The sequence below is a fragment of the Macaca fascicularis genome, chromosome 2, assembly GCF_037993035.2.
Source record: "Macaca fascicularis isolate 582-1 chromosome 2, T2T-MFA8v1.1".
NCBI lineage: Eukaryota > Metazoa > Chordata > Mammalia > Primates > Cercopithecidae > Macaca > Macaca fascicularis.
In genome coordinates, this window is record NC_088376.1 from 49,913,533 (window position 1) to 49,933,796 (window position 20,264).

Sequence of the window (20,264 nt, forward strand, 5' to 3'; positions counted from 1 at the left end):
TCCACTTCACAAAAATAGTTTGCTTTTTAGGTTTTCTTCACTGCATTCAAAGTTAAATGATCAAATTTCTGCTTTCTAATCCTTCTGAAACAATGGTTTCTCATTTGAGGACATGTCTCATTTATAGTTAACTAATACACCACCAGCTAAAACCAAGGGTACTTCTACTTTTATACTTTCAAGTAAAACAGATTTCTCCATACAGAAATCTGACTTTGATCTTTACAATTCTGCCAATACAATAGTCTTTTTATCACACAATAATTATATCAAGACTTTCATAAAGCTAGACTAACACCCACGTGGGCCTCTCATGCATAGTGACCGTATTAGGGAATGAGCTGTGGGACGAGAACAGAGTACAAACACCGGGTATTTTTCAAGATGATTGAGTATGCTGAGGTCTACCTATTAGTTAAGTGAGATATTTTTACTGTCTATATTCCCAATTAGTTATGGAGTTGTATGCAAAACCTTTAAATGGTTTAGAGCAGAACAACTTTTTGCCATAAAGTTAAATTAGGACTATTCAGAAGTTTCTACCATAAGGATTTGTTTATGCAACTTTTAAAATATTGATTATTTAACTGACAAACAAAAATTATATGCATCTATGGAGTACAACATAATGTACTGAAATATGTATACAATGTGGAATGGCTAAATCAAGCTGATTAATATATGCATTACCTCACATATGTATCTTTTTGTGGTGATAACACAATATCTACTCTCCTAGTGATTTACAAGTATACTCTACACTGTTAAATATCGTCACCATGTTGTACAATAGATCCCTTGAACTTATTCTCCTAAAGGAAATTTTGTATCCTTCAACCAAGATTTCTCCAATCCACGCCCAACTCCTAGTTCCTGGTGACCACCATTCTACTGTTTGCTCCTATGAGTTCCACACTTTAAGACTCCACCTCTAAGTAAGAACATGCAGTATTTGTCTTTCTGTGCCTGGTTTATTTCACATAATATAAGATCCTCCAGTTTCATCTATATGATCTCAAATGTCAGATTTTCTGTCTTTTTTAGGGCTGAATAGTATTCCATTGTGTATATATGCCACTTTTTTTTTTATTATACTTTATGTTCTAGGGAACACGTGCACAATGGGCAGGCTTGTTACATATGTATATATGTGCCATGTTGGTGTGCTGCCAACATTAAATCATCATTTACATTAGGTATATCTCCTAATGCTATCCCTCCCCGTCCCCCACCCCACAATAGGCCTCACTGTGTGTTGTTCTCCTTCCTGTGGAACAAGTGATCTCATTGTTCAATTCCCACCTATAAGTGAGAACATGTGGTGTTTAGTTTTCTGTTCTTGCAATAGTTTGCTGAGAATGATGGTTTCCAGCTGCATCCATGTCTCTACAGAGGACATGAACTCATCCTTTTTTATGGCTGCATAGTATTCCATGGTGTATATGTGCCACATTTTTTTTTCTGATTACAAAAAGATACTTTATTAAACTTTTAAAATTGCAGAACGTCAGACTGAATATCATTAGACACATAAACAAAGCCACTCATCTCTAAAGTCATCTTATATACCCTCTCAAAATTTGGCCAGTGAGTTATGCCTCAGTGAATTTTCCAGTTCAACCCCATACACCAATGTGAAATAAATGGAAACACTAGCCTTTTGGTTTTGCCCATAGTTCCAAAGTGCTATTAGAGGTGGAATATCTGCTGCAGGAGGTCATTCTTGCTGCTGTGGGTGTGAGTAAAATATCCATCTCTTCGCCTCTGGTCTGGTAGGCTTTGTTCTCTTTCTCCTTGTTTTGTCTCCTTCTACAGGGGTTGCCTTACATACTGCAATCAAAAGATATCTTCTGTTCAGAATCACAACAGATAGTAAGTGGTTCGCGTGAGAAGTAATGTTACATAGTAAGTTACTGAATCTAATGAGAAATTAACTCTGGGGTTACAACTCAAATATGATTTCAAGGTAAAGAAAATAATTACTTGGCTGGCTTGTAAAATGCTTAGTTCTTTCTAAACTCATGATTGCAAAATGGACTTCTGCTTCACGCTGCATCCCAAGGCACAAATCAGGTAGCCTACATCTCCCAAATGATCAACAGAGCACTCCATCCTATTTTACCCTCAATGCTGAGAAATTACTCCTGGGCCCAGAAGTTGTCACACAGGTGGCTTGGGTTACTTGGTGCTCAGGCAACAACTGCCACAGGCCCCACATTGATGAACACCATCAATTTCTTTAAATATGATGATACTAAGATGGAGGCTCCTGCTCAGAGGAAGCAAGGACATAAAAGCTGAGATAGAGTGCGTTGAGGGTCACTATACTAACACACCCAGATGACATGATGGAACGTGAATATTGAAGCTTACAATCTTCTGAAAAATCTCTTTTTCAAAACCCATACGCCCTTTTTTCTAATCGGGAAATCAGGGACAGGAAAACATTTGCATAATTACCCACCAACATGTTCTTCTTAACAGAAGTGAAGATTGTTTTAAGAATATGAAAAGTGTTTCAAGACATCTGTTTTCAGGGATAGATCAGAGCAACAGAAGTACTTTTCAGAGTTGGTTCATTTTAAAGTCTATCTCAAGAACAAGGGCAGCCTGCTTTCACAAGGTACCAAGACATGTTCTGGCAAAAACATTTTCATGTTAGGTTGTATGCTGTCAAGTTCAACTATTTTATACATATCTGATGCTTTTCTGTCAGCAAAAAAGGTACAATTTTTTTAAAACTTGAAAATCTATAATTTCTGGGTAGGATGAAGGTAGAATTTTGGTTGTATTTTATACTTCAGAACACGGATGAAACCAAAGGGTCTGCAATTGTCTCTACATTCACATCTTTCAAAGGTCCTTTCCTCCTTTTACATGATGCATCTGAATCATTGCCATCCTGATTTGAAGACATATTTTCAACTTTCATTAGTGATGAATAGCTCCTAAGTTCATCCATTTCCCTTTTCTTCTTCATTTCTTCTTTTTCTCTCCTTTTCATTTCCTGAATTTGGGTTTTTTTCTCATTCCTCTCTTCACGATCTCTGCATTCTTTCTCTGCTGCTAGGTCTGGGAACCGCTCCACTTTGGTCTTTTCTAATCGGCTCACGATCTCATTTACTTTCTTCTCCACGATCACAATTTTTACATCCTTTTGCCTGTGAAAGCCTATCTGCCCCACATCCATGTCAGCTGTTTTCTTCAGGTTAGATCACAGAGTATATACCACATTAACGTTGTTCATCTTGCAGCCTTCAATGCTATTGGCCTTCACAAGGTGGGCACAGTCCATCAGCACTTCCTTTGGAATGTCTTCTATATTCTCTCCCTTATGTAATCGAAGGTATACATGAGCTGAAGAGAGTTTGTCCACATGAAACCAGATATCTTCAGGCCAGCCATGCTTGATCAGATCTTCATTTTCATATTTATCTTTTCCCATGTAAATAGTGTAGGCAGATGAATTAACGCTGCTCCTGGTGAAGTAGAACACCATGATCATGGGAGCGATGCGGTGACTCCACTGCGGAGCAGCAGTGCTCAACTCACGAAGCTCAGGATACCAGACTCGCGGCGACCGCCTGGCCCCCAGAACTCCTCCGTCTATGTGCCACATTTTCTTAATCCAGTCTGTCATGGATGGACATTTGGGTTGGTTCCAAGTCTTTGCTATTGTGAATAGTGCCACAATAAACATACTTGTGCATGTGTCTTCATAGCAGCATGATTTATAGTCGTTTGGGTATACATCCCTTAATGGGATGACATGGTCAAATGGTATTTCTAGTTCAAGATCCTTGAGGAACCGCCACACTGTTTTCAACAATGGTCGAACTAGTTTACAGTCCCACCAACAGTGTAAAAGTGTCTCTATTTCTCCACATCCTCTCCAGCACCTGTTGTTTCTTGACTTTTAAATGATTGTCAATCTAACTGGTGTGAGATGGTATCTCATTGTGGTTTTGATTTGCATTTCTCTCATGGCGAGGGATGATGAACATTTTCTCTTGTCTATTGGCTGTATAAACGTCTTCTTTGAGAAGTGTCTGTTCATTTCCTTTGCTCGCTTTTGGGTTTTTTTTTTTTTTCTTGTAAATTTGTTTGAGTTATTCGTAGGTTCTGGATATTAGCCCTTTGTCAGATGAGTAGATTGCAAAAATTTTCTCCCATTCTGTAGGTTGCCTGTTCACTCTGACGGTAGTTTCTTTTGCTGTGCAGAAGCTCTTTACTTTAATGAGATCCCATTTGTCAATTTTGGCTTCTGTTTCCATTGCTTTTGGTGTTTTGGACATGAAGTCCTTGCCCATGCCTATGTCCTGAATGGTATTGCCTAGGTTTTCTTCTGGGGTTTTATGGTTTCAGGTCTAACATTTAAGTCTTTAATCCATCTTGAATTAATTTTTGTATAAGGAGTAAGGAAGGGATCCAGTTTCATCTTTCTAATTATGGCTAGCCAGTTTTCCCAGCACCATTTATTAAATAGGGAATCTTTTCCCCATTTCTTGTTTTTCTCAGGTTTGTCAAAGATCAGCTGGTTGTAGATGTGTAGTATTATTTCTGAGGGCTCTGTTCTGTTCCATTGGTCTATATCTCTGTTTTGGTACCAGTACCATGCTGTTTTGGTTACTGTAGCCTTGTAGTATAGTTTGAAGTCAGGTAGTATGATGCCTCCAGCTTTGTTCTTTTGACTTAGGATTCTCTTGGCAATGCGGGTGCTTTTTTGATTCCATATGAACTTTAAAACAGTTTTTTCCAATTCTGTGAAGAAAGTCATTGGTACCTTGATGGGGATGGCATTGAATCTATAAATCACCTTGGGCAGTATGGCCATTTTCACAATATTGATTCTTCATATCCATGAACATGGAATGTTCTTCCATTTGCTTGTGTCCTCTTTTATTTCACTGAGCAGTGTTTTGTAGTTCTCCTTGAAGAGGTCCTTCACTTCCATTGTAACTTGGATTTCTAGGTCCTGCCTGGGTAATATAGCGAGACCCCGTTCTCCACAAAAAGGAAAAAAAAAAAAAAAAAGGTATTTTATTCTCTTTGAAGCAATTGTGAATGGAATTTCATTCATGATTTGGCTCTCTGTTTGTCTGTCACTGGTGTATAAGAATGCTTGTGATTTTTGCACATTGATTTTGTATCCTGAGACTTTGCTGAAGTTGCTTATCAGCTTAAGGAGATTTTGGGCTGAGATGATGGGGTTTTCTAAATATACAATCATGTCATCTGCAAACAGGGACAATTTGACTTCTTCTTTTCCTACTTGAATACCCTTTATTTCTTTCTCTTGCCTGATTGCCCTGGCCAGAACTTCCAACACTATGTTGAATAGGAGTGGTGATTGAGGGCATCTCTATCTTGTTCCAGTTTTTAAAGGGAATGCTTCCAGTTTTTGCCCATTCAGTGTGATATTGGCTGTGGCTTTGTCACAAATAGCTCTTACTATTTTGAGATACGTTCCATCAATACCGAATTTATTGAGAGTTTTTAGCATGAAGGGCTGTTGAATTTTGTCAAAGGCCTTTTCTGCATCTATTGAGATAATCATGTCATTTTTGTCTTTGGTTCTGTTTATATGCTGGATTACATTTATTGATTTGCATATGTTGAACCAGCCTTGCATCCCAGGGATGAAGCCCACTTGTTCATAGTGGATAAGCTTTTTGATGTGCTGCTGGATTCAGTTTGCCAGTATTTTATTGAGGATTTTTGCAGCGATGTTCATCAGGGATATTGGTCTAAAATTCTCTTTTTTTGTTGTGTCTCTGCCAGGTGTTAGTATGAGGATGATGCTGGCCTCATAAAAAAATTTAGGGATGATTCTCTCTTTTTCTATTGATTGGAATAGTTTCAGAAGGAATGGTACCAGATCCTCCCTGTACCTCTGGTACAATTCGACTGTGAGTCCATCTGGTCCTGGACTTTTTTTGCATGGTAGGCTATTAATTATTGCCTCAATTTCAGAGTCTGTTTTTGGTCTATTCAGAGATTCAACTTCTTCTTGGTTTAGTCTTGAGAGAATGTATGTTTCCAGGAATGTATCCATTTCTTCTAGGTTTTCTAGTTTATTTTTGTAGAGGTGTTTATAGTATTCTCTGATGGTAGTTTGTATTTCTGTGGGGTCGGTGGTGATATCCCCTTTATTATTTTTTATTGCCTCCATTTGATTGTTCTCTCTTTTCTTCTTTATTAGTCTTGCTAGCAGTCTATCAATTTTCTTGATCTTTTCAAAAAAATCAGCTCCTGGATTCATTGATTTTTTAAGGGTTTTTGTGCCTCTGTCTCCTTCAGTTCTGCTCTGATCTCAGTTATTTCTTCCCTTCTGCTAGCTTTTGAATGTGTTTCCTCTCACTTCTCTAGTTCTTTTAATTGTGATGTTAGGGTGTCAATTTTAGATCTTTCCTGCTTCCTCTTGTGGGCATTTAGTGCTATAAATTTTCCTCTACACACTGCCTTAAATGTGTCCCAGAGATTCTGGTATGCTGTATCTTTGTTCTCATTCGTTTCAAGAACATCTTTATTTCTGCCTTCATTTTGTTATGTAGTCATTCAGGAGCAGGTTGTTCAGTTTCCATGTAGTTGAGTGATTTTGAGTGAGTTTCTTAGTCCTGAGGTCTAGTTTGATTGCACTGTGGTCTGAGAGACAGTTTGTTATAATTTCTGTTTTTTACATTTGTTGAGGAGTGCTTTACTTCCAACTATGTGGTCAATTTTGGAATAAGTGTGATGTGGTACTGAGAAGAATGTATGTTCTGTTGATTAAGTGTGGAGAGTTCTGTAGATGTCAATTAGGGCTGCTTGGTGCAGAGCTGAGTTCAATTCCTGGATATCCTTGTTAACTTTCTGTCTCATTGATCTGTCTAATGTTGACAGTGGGGTGTTAAAGTATCCCATTATTATTGTGTGGGAATCTAAGTCTCTTTGTAAGTCTTTAAGGACTTGCTTTATGAATCTGGATGCTCCTGTATTGGGTACATATATATTTAGAATAGTTTGCTCTTCCTGATGAATTAATCCCTTTACCATTATGTAATGGCTTTCTTTGTCTCTTTTGATCTTTGTTGGTTTAAAGTCTGTTTTATCAGAGACTAGGATTGCAACCCCTGCCTTTTTCTGTTTTCCATTTGCTTGGTAGATCTTCCTCCATCCCTTTATTTTGAGCCTATGTGTGTCTCTGCACATGAGATGGGTCTCCTGAATACAGCAAACTGATGGATCTTGACTCTTTATCCATTCTGCCAGTCTGTGTCTTTTAGTTGGACCATTTAGCCCATTTACATTTAAGGTTAATATTGTTATGTGTGAACTTGATCCTGTCATTTTGATGTTAGCTGCTTATTTTGCTTGTTAGTTGATGTATTTTCTTCCTAGCATCAATGGTCTTAACATTTTGGCATGTTTTTGCAATGGCTGGTACCGGTTGTTCCTTTCCATGTTTATTGCTTCCTTCAAGATCTCTTATAGGGCAGGCCTAGTGGTGACAAAATCTCTCACCATTTGCTTCTCTGTAAAGGATTTTATTTCTCGTTCACTTATGAAACTTACTTTGACTGGATATGAAATTCTGGGTTGAAAATCCTTTTCTTTAAGAATGTTGAATATTGGCCCCCACTCTCTTCTGGCTTGTAGAGTTTCTGCTGAGAGATCTGCTGTTAGTCTGATGGGCTTCCCTTTGTGGAAGGGACCCGAGCTTTCCTGACTGCCCTTAACAGTTTTTCCTTCATTTCAACTTTGGCAAATCTGACTTATATGTGTCTTGGAGTTGATCTTCTCGAGGAGTATCTTTGTGGTGTTCTCTGTATTTCCTGAATTTGAATATTGGCCTGCCTTGCTAGGTTGGGGAAGTTCTCCTGGATTTCCAACTTGGAAATCCAGGAGAACTTCCCCAACCTGAAATCCAGGAGAACTTCCCCAACCTAGCAGAGTGTTTTCCAACTTGGTTCCATTCTCCCTGTCACTTTCAGGTACACCAATCAGACGGAGATTTGGTCTTTTCACATAATTCCATATTTCTTGGAGGCTTTGTTCATTTCTTTTTACTCTTTTTTCTCTAAACTTCTCTCCTCACTTCATTTCATTCATTTGATCTTCAATCACTGATAACTTTTCTTCCAGTTGATCGAGTTGGTTACTGAAGCTTGTACATTTGTCACGTAGTTTTGTGTTGTGGTTTTCATCTCTATCAGGTCATTTATGGACTTCTCTGCATTGGTTATTCTATTTATTCATTTGTCTCTTGTGGGAAGTCAGGGACCCCAAATGGAGGGACTGGTTGAAGCCATGGCAGAAGAACATAAATTATGAAGATTTCATGGACATTTATTAGTTCCCTAAATGAATACTTCTATAATTTCTGATTCCTGTCTTTACTGCAATCTCTGAACATAAATTGTGAAGATTTCATGGACACTTATCACTTCCCCAGTCAATAATCTTGTGATTTCCTGTGCCTGTATTTACTTTCATCTCTTAAACTCATCATCTTCTTGGTAAATTTAGGAGGATATATGTCACCTCAGGACCCTGTGATGATTGCGTCAACTGCACAAATTGTTTGTAGAGTATGTGTGTTTGAACAATATGAAATCTGGGCATCTTGAAAAAAGAACAAGATAACAGCAATGTTCATGGAACACCAGAGGTAAGACTTCTGGCCTCCAGTGAGCCAGACAGAACAGAGCCATATTTTTCCTCTTTCAAAAGCAAATAGGAGAAATATCGCTGTATTCTTTTTCTCAGCAAGGAACATCCCTGAGAAAGAGAATGTACCTTGAGGGTAGGTTTATTGATGGCCCCGTTAAGGCATGCCATCTTTTATGTTCGAAGTCGAAGGGATGAAATAAGCCCCAGTCTCTGTAGTGCTCCCAGGCTTATTAGGACAAGGAAATTCCCGCCTAATAAATTTTGGTCAGACAGGTTGTCTGCTCTCAAATCCTGTTTCCTCATAGGATGTTATCAATGACAATGCATGCCTGAAATTTCATTAGCAATTTTAATTTCGCCCCATCCGGTGGTCCTGTGATCTCGCCCTGCCTCCACTTGCTTTGTGATATTTTATTACCTTGTGAAGTATGTGATCTCTGTGACCACACCCTAGTCATGCATTCCCTCCCCTTTTGAAAATTGCTAATAAAAACTTGCTGGTTTTATGGCTTGGAGAACATCACGGATCCTACCAACATGTGATGTCTCCCTGAGACACCCAGCTTTAAATTTCCCTCTCTTGTACTCTTTCCCTTTATTTCTCAAACCAGCTGAGATACCTAGGATCATCAAATCTTTTTTCAAGATTTTTAGTTTCTTTGCACTGGGTTCGTAGTTTCTCCTTTAGCTCTGAGAAGTTTGATCGACTGAAGCCTTCTTCCCTCAACTCATCAAAGTCATTCTCCATCCAGTTTTGTTCCATTGCTGGCGAGGAGCTGTGTTCCTTTGGAGGGGGAGAGGTGCTCTGATTTTTTGAATTTTCAGCTTTTCTGCATTGTTTTTTCCCCTTCTTTGTGGTTTTATCTACCTTTGGTCTTTGATGATGGTGATGTACAGATGGGTTTTTGGTGTGGATGTCCTTTCTGTTTGTTAGTTTTCCTTCTAACAGTCAGGACCCTCAGCTGCAGGTCTGTTGGAGTTTGCTTGAGGTGCACTCCAGACCCTGTTTGCCTGGGTATCAGCAGCAGATGCTGCAGAAGAGAGAATATTGCTGAACAGCAAGTGCTGCTGTCTGATTGTTCCTCTAGATGCTTCATCTCAGAGGTGTACCCAGCCGCGTGAGGTGTGAGGTGTCAGTCTGCCCCTAGTGGAGGATGTCTCCCAGTTAGGTTACTTGGGGGTCAGGGACCCACTTGAGCAGGCAGTCTGTCCGTTCTCAGATCTCAAACTCCATGCTGGGAGAATCACTACTCTCTTCAAAGCTATCAGACAGGGACATTTACATCTGCAGAGATTTCTGCTGCTTTTTGTTTAGCTATGCCCTGTCCCCAGAGGTGGAGTCTACAGAGGCAGGCAGGCCTCCTTGAGCTGCAGTGGGCTCCACTCAATTGGAGCTTCCCAGATGCTTTGTTTACCTACTTAAGCCTCAGCAATGGTGGGTGCCCCTCCCCCATCTTCACTGCCACCTTGCAATTAGATCTCAGACTGCTGTGTTAGCAATGAGGGAGGTTCCGTGGGTGTGGGACCCTCTGAGCCAGGCACAGGATATAATCTCCTGGTGTGCCGTTTGCTAAGACTCTTGGTAAAGCACAGTATTAGGGTGGGAGTTACCCGATTTTCCAGGTTTTGTGTGTCACGGTTTCCTTTGGCTAGGAAAAGGAATTCCCTTCTCCTTTGCACTTCCCGGGTGAGGTGATGTCTCACCCTGCTTCAGCTTTTGCTGGTTGGGCTACACCCACTGTCCTGCACCAACTCTCTGACACACCCCAGGGAGATGAACCTGGTACCTCAGTTGGAAATGCAGAAATCACCCATCTTCTGTGTCACTCACACTGGGAGCTGTAGGTTGGAGCTGTTCCTATTCGGCCATATTGGCACCTCCCTCCACGTTTTCTTTATTCATCCATCTGCACGTGGACTCTTAAGTTGTTTCCATCTCTTGTCTGTTGTGAATAATGCTGTAATGGATACAGGAATGCAGATATCTCTTCAACATACTGATTTGAATTTCTTTGGGTATATACCCAGAACTTGGATTTATGAATCATATGGTAATTCTATTTTTAGTTTTTTGAAGAACCTCCATATTGCTTTTCATAATGACTGTACTAATTTCCATTCCCACCAACAATGTACAAGAGATCCCATTTCTCCACATCATCAACACTTTTTTCTCATCTGCTTAATAATAGATGTTCTAACAGATGTGAGGTGATGTCTCATGGTTTTGATCTGCATTACCCTGATGATTAGTGATGTTGAGCATTGTTTTTCAGTTGCCTATTGGTAATTGCATGTCTGCTTTTGAGAAATATTTACTCAGGTCCTTTGCCCATTTTCAATAGGGTTATTTGTTTTCTTGTTGTTGAGTTGTTTGAGCTTTTATATATTTTAGATACTAGGCTTTCATCACATGTAGAATTCACAAATATTTTCTCCAAATCTGTGGGCTGCCTCTTTACTCTTTGGCTGTTTCCTTTGGCTTACAGAAACTTTTGGTTAATGTGATCTCATTTGCCTATTTTGATTTTTCTACCTGTGCTTTTGAGGTCATCTCCAAAAAATTATTGCCTAAAGCAAAGATTTTTAATACTTTGGGCAATGAAACTTAATGGAGGTTTTTCCCTTAAGTTTTCTTTTAGTAGTTTTAGACTTTCAGAAATTTTAAGTTTATAATTCATTTTCAGTTGATTTCTGTACATGATATGGATAATGGTCTAATTTTATTTCTCTGCATGTGAATATTCAGTTCTCCCAGCACCGTTTGTAGAAGAAACTTTCCTTTCTCCACTGTGTGTCCTTGTTATCTTTATCAAAAATCAATTTTACTAGAATCCATAGATTTATTTCTGGACTCTCAATTCTTTTCTAGTCATCTATGTATCTGTGTTTATGCCACTACAGTGATGTTTTGGTTACTATAGCTTTGTAGTACATTTTGAATTAGATAGTTTAATGACCATAGCTTACATTTTGGGGTTTTTGTTGTTTATTTGAAGGGTTTTTTTGTTTTGTTTTGCTCACAATTGCTTTGACTGGTTGGGGTCTGATGTGGTTTGGCTGTGTCTCCACCCAAATCTCATCTTGAATTCCCACATGTTGTGCAAGGGACCTGGTGGGAGGTAATTGAATCATGGGGGTGGGTCTTCTCCATGCTGTTCTTGTGATACTGAATAAATCTCCTGAGATCTGATTATTTTAAAAATGGGAGTTTCCCCACACAAGCTCTTTTTGCCTCCTGCCATCCATGTAAGATGTGACTTCCTCCTCCTTGTCTTCCACCATGATTGTGAGGCCTCCTCAGTCACTTGTAACTGTAAGTTCATTAAATTATTTTTCCTGTATAAATTACCCAGTCTTAAGTATGTCTTTGTCAGCAGCGTAAAAATGAACTGACACACGACATTCTGTGGATTCCTACTAATTTTAGGATTTTTTTCTATTTATGTGAAAAATGTCATTGGAATTTTCACAGAGACTGCATTGAATCACTATCACTTTGGGTGGTATTGCCATTTTAACAATATTAATTGTTCCAATTCATGAACATGGGATATGTTTCCATGTATTTGTGTCTTTGATTTCTTTTGTCAAATATTTATAGTTTTCAGTGTATAGGTCTTTCACATCCTTGATTAAATTTATTCCTAATTACAGATTCTCCTTAAGATGGGGTTACATCCCAATAAACCAATCATAAACTGAATATATTATAAATTAAAATGCATTTAATACTCCTAACCTATCAAATAGAATAGCTTAGCCTTGTCTAACTTAAATGTGCTCAGAAGACATATATTAGCCTATAACTGAACAAAATATCATTTAACACAAAGCCTGTTTTTTAATAAAGTGTCGAATATCTCATGTAATTTATTGAATATTATATGAAAAGTGAAAAATGGAATGTATGAGTACTCAAAGTACACTTTCTAGTGAATATGTATCACATTTGTAGTATTCTAAGTTTGAAAATTTCTAAGTCAAACCATCTTAAGGACCATCTGTATTTTATTTCTTTGTACTTATAGTAAATGGGGTTGATTTCTTGATTTTTTTCAAACAGTATGTTGTTAGTATATAGAAATGTTGTTTTTGTAGATTGGCTTTGTATATTACAAATTTACTGAATTTGTTTATTAGTTCTAACAGATTTTAGTGGAGTTGTTAGAGTTTTTATATACATAATTTTGTCATCTGTAGAGACAACTTAACATCTTGCTTTGCAATGTGGATATTGTTGATTTCTTTGTGTTGGCTAACTGCTCTTTGAGGACTTCCAGTACTATATTAAACAAAACTGATGAGAGTGGACTTTGTCTTGTTCCTGTCTTAGAAGAAAAGCTTTCAGTTTTTCATCATTGAGTGTAATGTTAGCTGTGTGCTTGTCTTTTATGGCCTTTAATATATTCACGTGCATTCATTCTATACCTAATTTATTGAAAACGTTTTATTAGAAAAGGATGCTGAATTTTGTCAAGTGATTTTTGTATCTGCTGAGATGATTGTATCATTTTTGTCTTGAATTATGTTATTATGGTTATCACTTTGATGGATTTGCATGTGTTTATTTTCCTTGCATCTCTGGAATATATCCCAGCTGATCATGGTGAATGATCTTTTTAAGATGTTGAATTCAGTTAGCTAATATTTGGTTGAGGATTTTTAAGTCTATTTTCATCAGGGATATTAGTGTGTTTCCTTTTCTCATAGTGTCCTTATCTGACTTTGGTATAAAGGAAAAGCTGGCTTAACAAATGAGTTTAGAAGTTTTTTACTTCATTTTTAGAAAAGGTTAAGTAGAAGTTATTGTTAGTTCTTTAAGTATTCAATAAAATTCAACAGTGAAACAAGCAGGTGCTGGACTTTTCTCTGATGAGAGACTTTTTATTAGAGATTCAGTCTCCTTCCTTGTTATTGGTTTGTTCAGATTTTGTAATTTTTCCTGAATCAGTTTTAGTATACTACATGTTTCTAGAAATTTATCAATTTCTTATAGGTTATTCAATTTGTGGGTGTATAATTGTTCATAGTAATCTCTTACAATCTTTATATTTATGTGATATCAATTGAAAGGTCTCCCTTTTCATTTCTAATTTTAGTCTTTTATTTTTCTTCAGCTAAAGATTTGTTGATTTTGTCTCTTCAAAAACCAACTCTTACTTTTGTTGATTTTATCTATTTTTTGTCTCTTTTTCATTTATTTTTACTCTGATCTTTCTTATTTCTTTTCTTCTAATAACCTTGGGCTTAGTTTGTTCTTTTCATTGGTCCCTAAGTGGTTATGTAACTTTTGATAGTAAATTGCTGATGGTAAAATTAGACCATCTGAAATACACTAATTTATAATTTTCTTTATATCAGAGATAGGTTAGTCTATATGTCTCTGATACTGTTTTACATAGTATATTTGTGCAGGCACTTTTTCTTGCTGAAATTTGCTCTTATTTTCTCTCTCTCATAATGCTGATAACACTGAAATTCCACCCACAAAACTATCTTAGTTCATTTTAGAACCAATATTATGGAAGTAAAAAGAAAAGTATATTAGGAATTATTTAATACTTAATCTTTTTCCTCTCTTTAATCAAGAATGAAACTGAATAATCTACCATGTTAAAGAGGAAGTACCACAAAACTGTGATCAATATCTCTTTGATATTTAGTACCTTTTCATTGGCTTTTGTTTTGTTTTTGCTTTTGTGTTAAAACTGATCTGCTGCTTGCAGCTGTTTTCTAATGTCCTAACTGACTTATTGATTTTATTTTGTAGTTTAAAAAATTAAAGGTGCTGCATTAACTGGTTTTTAAATTCACTTTTAGCTTTTGGTTGAAAGAGGCAACGGATATGTGTGTGCACCTACCCCATGGGAATGGCTAGAAATAATGTCCAAAAGGGTTTGGTGATGGTTATATCAGACAGGGACACTCACATCAGAAGCAGTTATGAAGAATGTCTGATGTAGACATATATGTGCATGTTCATAAGGATCTAATCTTTCACCAGTGAGCAGGTGATGGGTGTAAGTAATGTTTTTAAATCCCTGTGTACACAGTGGAAACATGAATTATCCTGTTATCATAGTGCTCCAGAAAGCAAGGGGACTTCTCAGATCATCTGTTACATCCTTTGAAAAATTTAGAATTAGTTCTTAGAGAAGGTCTTCCAGAGCTTGTTCAAAGTTCAGATTTCTTTGTCCATAAGCATTTCTCCATTTTCTATAATGTCACTGACTTTGATTAAGTAGCACTTCTAAAAATTATGCTACATTTATATTTGATCAACTTCATCTTATTAGTTCTAAATATTCAAAAGTAAAACCAATGTCCTTTAATTTTTTAAGAACTAAATCTATCTTTTTAATTCAAAGACCTAAATCATGATTTTTAATGTAAATAAATTAAGCAATTTATTTGCCCAAAAACCCATCATTGTTATTAAAAGTGTCTATACTTCTATCTTAAACAACCTACTATCCAAACTATTGTAGAATGTTTTTGTTTGTGAGCAAATTACTATTTTGATGTGGAAACATTAAAATGTTTAAGTATATACTGATATTTTCCCCTCCCCACCCCACCCCCAGAAAATGCTCACATCTTTGGAAAACTATTCAATTTCTGGTAGTTTATCCCAAGAAAATAATACAAAGGAAGGGAAAGATCTATATTTCAAAGAGGAAAATGGAAAACAACCTAATGCCTAGCAATGTGGGAACAGTTAATCAAGCTAGTTTTCAATTTAATAAAACCTTATGCAAATTTTGCCTGTTCTATTCAGTACTGATGACAAATCCTAGTATACAGTAGTCACTCAAGATGTATCTGTTGAATAAATAAATGAATGTTTCACCCGTTAGCTTTATAATTAGGAACACTAACTAAATGGCAAAAATGCTTCTGATGTAAAGTGCAAAAATTAGCAAAAATGTAGACACAGAAATATATCTATAATTTGGCTACACTCTTTCTCTTTTTCCCTTCCTGATGTCCATTTATTCTACTTCCTTTAGCCTTTGTAATCTCAAGAGCAAGCCATCTTAATTATACCAGGCAGATGGGCTCTAGCTTATAACTGACACAGAACTCATGCTGTGGCAATGGTTTTAAAAAAATATGTAGGTTTACCTTTAGTCTCAAAATGGAAAACATGTCATTTCTGAATACAAGTCTACCTTGAAAGGTCTTGTAGCCAAAATAATATTTTTAAATTAGAAAAATGTTAAAGAGGTAGAGTGATAACTATAGAGATGACAAATAGAAACAATTATGACAAAAATTTTAAAAGTCAGATGAGGATTAAATTGGTCCATAAAATGGACACTATATTTGGGGTAGAAGCAGGAAAATAGATATTCAGTTATTGGCAAGCATTTCTATAAAGAAAGCATTCACAATTTTTCACTCACCCAGGCCATATGTGTACCACGTTGGCATAGAAGACTGTCTCAGAAATAACGTATTAAAATCCTTCTATTGTTTTAAAGCATACATCATTTAGCAAAGAGGTTATTCATGACGTGAAATGAATATTTTATGTGTAGAAGTGGAGAGGAGCTGTTGGTAGAAGAAAGTCTGGTGCTAGATAAGGATACTTTGCAGTGATGTGACCTCACATGTATAACAATGTTGCATTTCTGTCATTACAATAAATCCTCACTAAACATCCTGGATAGGTTCTTGGAAATTGTGACATTAAGCTAAATGAAGTATAAGAAAACCAATTTCACCACAGCCTAACTGACATCAACAAGAGTTAAAGATTCTATGGCATATTTTGCTCACAAAAACATCACCAAACTTTCACTTCTTTTTCTGGGGAGGTGGGGAGGAGGGTTTCACGTGGATTTATTGTTTTAATTTTTTTTTTTTTTTTTACTTTTTTAACATTTTATTTTAGGTTCAGGGATAAATGTGGAAGTTTGTTATACAGGTAAACTCATATCATAAGGGGTTTGTTATACAGATTACTTTGTCACCCAGTTACAAAGCCTAGTGCCTGATTGTTATTTTTCCCCTCCTCCCAACTCCATTCTCAAGTAGGCCCCAGTGTGTGTTGTTCCTCTCTTCGTATCTATGAGTTCTCAACATTTTTTCCCACTTGTAAATGAGAATATGCTGATTTTGGTTTCCTGTTCCTGCACTAGTTTGCTAAGGATAATGGCCTCCAGCTCCATCCATGTTCCTACAAAAGACATAATCTCATTCTTTTTTATGGCTACATAATGTTCCACTATGTATATGTACTGCGTTTTCTTTATCTAATCTGTCATTGATGGGCATTTAGGTTGATGCCATGTCTTTGCTATTGTGAACAGTACTGCAATGAACATTCATGTGCATGTATCTTTATGATAGAATTATTTCTATTTCTCTAGGTAATGGGACAGCAGGGTTGAATGGTTGTTCTGTTGTTAGCTCTTTGAGGAATCACCACACTGCTTCCCACAATGATTGAACTAATTTACACTCCCACCAAGAGTGTATAAGCAGTCCCTTTTCTCTGGAGCATCAGAAGCATCTGTTATTTTTTGACTTTTTAATAATAGTCTTCCTGACTGGTGTGAGATGGCATCTCATTGTGGTTTTGATTTGCATTTCTCTAATAATCAGTGATATTGAACTTTTTTCCCCTATTCTTGTTGGCCACATGTATGTTTTATTTGTAAAAATGTTTGGTCATGTGCTTTGTCCAATTTTTAATGGAGTTTTTTGTTTCTTTCTCATAAATTTGTTTAAGTTTCTTATAGATACTGGATAATACACCTTTGTCAGATTCATAGTTTGCAAAAATATTCTCCAGTTCTTTAGGTTGTCTGCTTACTCTGTTGGTAGTTTCTGCTGCAGTGCAGAAGATTTTAACTTTAATTAGATCCCATTTGTCAATTTTTACTTTTGTTGCAGTTGCTTTCCATGTCTTCATCATGAAATCTTCGCTCATTCCTCTGTGCAGAATGGTATTGTCAAGTTTGTCTTCCAGGGTTTTTATAGTTTTGGGTTTTATATTTAAGTTTTTAATCCATCTCGAGTTGATTTTTGTATGTGATGTAAGGAAGGGGTCCGGTTTCAATCTTCTATATATGACTAGCCAGTTATCCCAGCACCACTTATTCAATAGGGAGTCCTTTCCACATTGCTCATAAAGACCAAAACACTTCTAATGTTAAGCATTGAAATAAATATGGGCTATACATACATTTAAGAAATATTACTTTGAAATGAGTAAGATAATTATTTACCCATTCATTCCAGTTCAGAGTCTTGGGTGTCCAGTGCCTACTCCAGCAGCTCAGAGTACCAGGTAAGAATCAACTCTGGACAGGATACCAACCTATAACAGGGCACACAATCATACACATACTCACGCTTGCCCAGATGGGGACAATTTAATATGCCAATTAATCTAAGGTGCACATGTACACCTTTGGGATATGGAAGGAGACCAGAGTAGCCAGAGAAAACCCACGTGGACATGGGAAGAACGTGCAAGCTCCACACAGACAGTGGCTCCAGCCAGGAATCCATTATTTTTCTCATCACTATACAAAACAGCATGTAACAAAATGACATTATTCAAGAACCTTCGGTGTATGTTTAGAATCAGAGATTTATCAGAAGAGAGTTCAGGTATCCTTAGCACACAGCATGCTACTGGACATATTCTGAATTTCATCAATCCTAAGACTCCATAGAGAATACACTGAATCATTATTTCATGTAATTGTAAGAAAAAATTATGCTAAAGATTTAATTATGGCATGCCACCATAGGTAATAAAAATTGTATAAATGTTACAATGCGGAGGGAAAGGTACGTCTTAAAAGTGCATTATGGCAGTAGGAATTCCAGAAATATGCATATGAACCACATACCATAGATATCCTTATAGTACTTCTAGGCTTCTATTTTGCTTTTTTTGGTTTTGGTTGGTAACAACAAAGATACACTATTCAATGTCCTCTAACTCCTCAAAGATCATTGAAATTATGCAAGTTCAAAGGTGAGAAGAATGTTAGAAAGAATCTAGTCCATATGCTTACTCAATAAAAGTGAAAAGTCGAGTTTATGGAAGTTAGGTGACCTGTTGAAAGACCCAACTCTGTTACATCATGTGCCAATCAAAAGATTCCTAACTCAGAGAATATATGCTTGAAGGGATGGATACCCCATTCTCCATGAGATGTGCTTATTTCACATTGTATACCTATATCAAACATCTCATGTACCCCACAAATATATACACCTACTATGTACCCATAAAAATTGAAAATAAAAATAATTTTTAATGCCTAAGATTAAAGCTTTTTTAAATAATTAACTTCTAGCTCCAACAATTGGAATAACCCATGTCAAAGGATATATTCATTAATAACTAAAACATATCTCTATTTTTCTATTAAAATGGTACTATGAGTTCTTAAATCAAAGATTTATTTCTTATTCTATTTAATTATTACTTACATGTTACTTTTATCCATGTATAGGCCCTTTGTCAGATTTTCCTACAAACATCAAACATGGCAGAATTAGATTGTATTATTCCAGTAGTACCATGATTAAGGAATCATTTTATAAATAATGCATTTTCTTGTTGCTCCTCCCACTAAATATTCATTAAACCAAGCATCAGGATACTTACTCATGTTCCATCTATGTTTTAAAATTAAGTCTTTGGAATGACTGTTTTGATTTATTATTATATAACTGTAGTCTAATAGGTTTATCTTAATTCTTTCCTCTGCTGACAGAACTGGCTATAGCTATAAACTAAGCAATTTGTTCACTAAGCTGTCAGCGGTGATGTAAATATTCTTGCCATGGGAAGTTTCAGGCACAACTGTGGAAAATGCAAGTTTCATTTAAGTAAGTTTCATGTGTCTACAACTACAAATTCCATTGAGATGAGTCTTTGGCCTTTGAATTTAATTTGGTATATCACGTTCACACAGTTCAAAAATAAATAGCAAACTCTGGGGAGCCCATGAGTTTTGTAAGCCTTCTAGGAGTGGCTTATTTAGCTCCACTTGGTTAATTCTACCTGAAAGAAAGAATTTATCTATAGGCCATCTTCAAAATAATGTATGCCTTGTAGGCAAGTCATTCCATGCTGTCACATTTTCATGCAAGTGAGAAGTATTTAAGATGAATATCAAGAATTGTGTGAGAGGGAATATGCCGAACACAAGGAGTGGCTAAGAGATTGGTTCATTTGGAAAATGGCAGAAGTGCCATTTGTCAGAAGTAGGGGAGGGAAATTTGTATGACAATTATAGAATTCTCTTTGATGATCTGGAAAAGCTAAGATGTGTGAATTAAACCTACTCCTGGGTTAATCCTTTGTGTCATTTCCCATTTTATGATAAAATAAATTATTTTTTCATAATGTGTTTTTCTGTAAATATGACCTGCTTATAAAAGCTTTCCTCACTACAATGTTGCCTAATTATTTGCCAGTTTGTGGATTTTAATTTCCAAGATATGATAATCTGCATTTTCTTGATGCAGTGAGAGATAGGGAACTAATTTTTTGTCCTGTATGATTATCCAGTTGTCAGACTATTCTCTGAATAATCTAGCCTTTCTTTACTAATTTGAAATGATATTTATAACAT

General features: G+C 36.5%; 1 long non-coding RNA gene and 1 pseudogene across 1 annotated transcript in view; both read right to left on the reverse strand.

Moving 5' to 3' along the window:
- Window positions 1–20,264, reverse strand: part of LOC123571888 (uncharacterized) — a 338,367-nt gene that overhangs the window by 60,919 nt on the left and 257,184 nt on the right. The gene's annotated exons all lie outside the window — the stretch shown is intronic.
- LOC107128812 (coiled-coil domain-containing protein 25 pseudogene) lies at window positions 1,795–3,582 on the reverse strand (annotated as a pseudogene).